This window comes from Octodon degus, unplaced genomic scaffold (assembly GCF_000260255.1).
Source record: "Octodon degus isolate 3935 unplaced genomic scaffold, OctDeg1.0 scaffold00255, whole genome shotgun sequence".
NCBI lineage: Eukaryota > Metazoa > Chordata > Mammalia > Rodentia > Octodontidae > Octodon > Octodon degus.
In genome coordinates this window covers 755,347-757,536 of record NW_004524831.1, presented here as the reverse complement: position 1 = coordinate 757,536, position 2,190 = coordinate 755,347, and the positions used below count along the sequence as shown (strand labels likewise).

General features: G+C 34.8%; 1 long non-coding RNA gene across 1 annotated transcript in view; it reads left to right on the top strand.

Annotated features, from left to right (window-relative positions):
- Positions 1-2,026, top strand: part of LOC111814009 — a 3,047-nt gene extending 1,021 nt beyond the window's left edge. Inside the window, exon 3 of the long non-coding RNA XR_002819100.1 lies at positions 1,986-2,026. This is a non-coding gene — a long non-coding RNA (uncharacterized LOC111814009). The remainder of the gene's footprint in view (positions 1-1,985) is intronic.
- Positions 2,027-2,190: the final 164 nt, after the last annotated feature.

Here is a 2,190-nt window from a genome sequence, read left to right as displayed (position 1 = left end):
TCCAGAGATGGATAAGAATGAATGTGTATAATTTCACAATTAAATACAGAAAAATTCTATTTTAGGAGACTGAAGTAGTATTAACATTATGCAACAGATGTCACTATCTGATATATTGGTATCACAAAATTCCTTCATGAGAAATATCGCTGAAACATGAAACATTACATTTTGATAGTATATATAAAAATATATGAAAAGGAGAAATTTTGAGAACTCATTCAAGATACGTATTTATGTTTACGCATGCATATGCTCCATTCATCATTCATAAAATAGCTAACTTGGAAGAAGTATTCAAAATGCAAATGAATACTAGCATTATAATAATAAATGTTTTTTTTTATAATAATAAATGTTTTTAAAACATTCCCCAGAGGTGTCATTCACTCATGTTTTAAATTTCTTAGAATTTACCAGGGGCTGTGGATATGGCTCAGTAGAATAAGCACTTGCTTGGCAAGCTCAAGGGCCTGAGTTCAATCCCTGGTTCCGCAAAAAAAAAAAAAAAGAAAAAAAAAATTTACCCTCCTATCATTTTTGGTCAAAATATTAAATAAAACCATAATGATAACCAATATACACAGGTGTCTCAAAGTAAAAATAGAAGTCTCTGATCCAGGTATATATCCTTGGGTATATTCACAAAGGAGTTCAAATGTTCATATTTTAGTGATCCATGCATATATTTGATCAAAGCATAGTGTGCGTGGATATTCACGATAGATAAGATCTTTATGCAGTTCACAATAGTTGGAGTTTGGTTTTTTTGGGGTTTTTTTAAAGTATGTTATTTATTTATTTGGTACAGGGTGTTGCTGTGTAGCCCAGACTCATAACGATCCAACTGTCTCAGGTTCCCCAGCACTGGCATTACAGGCGCGTGCCACCACGCCTGATTTCAGGGCTGGAAAGACGCACCCAGAGTTCTGGGACCATCACAGCATGCAGTACCAGGGATCAAATCTGGGTCCTTCTGCTGGCCAGGAAGGTGCTTAGACCCTGGAGCTATCTCCCCAGGCAAGAGTTGAATTTTGGAGAGAGCCCAGAGAACCATCCCTGGAGGCTTGGACAATGAAAATGTGGAGTCGCCTCATCACGGTGGTGCATTTCGTACTCACTGCACTCTTGGAACCTGAACCAGCAGGATAGCAATGTGGTATTCAGCCTAAAAGAAATTAATGATCTATGAGAATCCATCTCCAAAAAACAAAAGGAAAAAGTCTAGAAATAAAATTTTGCTATGAGCTCCATTTAATTCTCAGCTTGGAAAAAATGTAATATATATTCAGCCATAAAGAATGGTATATCATTATCATTGGCAAAAAAAAAAAAAAAAAAAAAAAAGTGGGACTCAATCCTATAATATTAAGTGAAAAAAGTCAGAACAGGAAGGGAAATACCATGTGTTCTCTTCAATGAGAAACTAAAAATAATTTAAGCAGTGAAATGAAAAAGAGATGATAGAAACAGAAAGTTTAAATTTTGGGGATCAGAAAGATGATCCAGTTAAGGAGAGAAGGGGAAAGTGATAGGTGAAAAGGTATCAAAACCCGTTACTAGGGCCGGGGAGATGGCTCAGTAGAATAAGCGCTTGCCTGGCAAGCACAAGGGCCTGAGTTCAATCCCCAGTTCCACAAAAAAAACAAAAAAAAAACCCAAAAAAACCAAAAACCCATTACTATGTTACACACACATGGACCCAAGTCCTAAACTAAACTAGACCTTGTGTATTGCGGATATTATACTAAATAAAAATTTCTAAATAAGTAATATATATAGTTTTTATGTGAAAAATATATTTACACACACACACATCTATATGTGTGTGTGTGTGTGTGAGAATGGATGTTTTGCAAGTATCCTCCAAGGTATTAAGTCAATTCATTGTCAGAATTTCTTAGAAGGCATTTAGCTAGAACTTATCCTCGTTAATTTACATTAAGATGAATTTTATTGTAATTGATTTTCTTTTTTCATTACAGAAATGAAGATGCACAAAAACACTATCAATTTAAAGCTTGGAATCAACAAAAAGTACTCATTTGGACTCCAGATGATAATACACAACAAACTGCTTTAAAACCAAGTGCAAGCCTTGCTTGTAGAAAACCCTTGATTGGGCATTTGAACCTAAATGTCATACCTCACACGCAACTGAATCCAGATAATTATTTGGAATTTGAAGAA